This window comes from Hipposideros armiger, unplaced genomic scaffold (assembly GCF_001890085.2).
Source record: "Hipposideros armiger isolate ML-2016 unplaced genomic scaffold, ASM189008v1 scaffold_554, whole genome shotgun sequence".
Lineage (NCBI taxonomy): Eukaryota > Metazoa > Chordata > Mammalia > Chiroptera > Hipposideridae > Hipposideros > Hipposideros armiger.
This window is the reverse complement of record NW_017731904.1, coordinates 582,285-583,253: the sequence shown is the minus strand read 5'-3', so window position 1 is coordinate 583,253 and position 969 is coordinate 582,285.

The window sequence follows — 969 nt, the reverse complement described above, 5'->3', positions numbered from 1 at the left end:
GTGAAGGTTAGGCAAGTTTCTCTGCATTCTTCCGTCCCGCTCTATACTCACGCATATGTGATCTACTTTATCTTTCTAACATGCCTTACAGTTTACTAACTTACCTGGGCTTAATTCATGAGTTATTTTTTCTTCCAAAGCAGGATTGAATACTTACATAATTTCTGAAATCTGAACACTACCACGCAAAGCAGTAAAACTGAGATAATTAGTATTGCAAAATGCAGAGTAGACCTTGAAATAGAATATACCTTGTAAAGTATCGCCTAAAAACAAAACAAAATGGACACATGTCTCTTAAGTTTCATTGATTTTTAACATCAGGGATGGAACATGATCATTTCTTCTCCATATTTAGTGGCTTTGTATCTTTTATAACAACAGCATTTATTTACTGAAATACTCACCTCTTTAAGACACAAAATTTAAGGGAAGTCATAGTACTTACTGTTATTTTCCCCCTTTTAGAACGAGAATGATCCTTTGCATGTTGTGAATTTTATTTACATTTTACTTTTTCATATGTGTGTTCATTTGATACCCAGATGTGTGTATGTGTGTGTGTGTGTTAAAGATAATTTGTATGTATGTAGCTTACTTTCTAAAAAACTCTTCTCAGTAAAATCGGTAAGGCTTTGCTTCCCCCCCCCCCACATTTGGCAGATATAAACATGAAGATAAGAATCATGATAGGCTGTTGAATAGTTTATCTGTGTGTAGTTTAGCTTCAAATATATGACTCTAAAATTCAGAATAGATACATCACTTGGTGTAGTTCAGATAATTGATTCATAAGTCAGCGACATCAGGCAGGTTTTGATGGTATCTTTATAAATAGGCCGGAGCTTTCAAATGCCTGATGGTATCTCTCATGCTGACATGAAAGGCATTTAGAGGTTGGAATATGCTACCAGTACAACTTGTATTCTAGATACAGTTCACGAGGCCTATTAACTTCCTATAGCACAA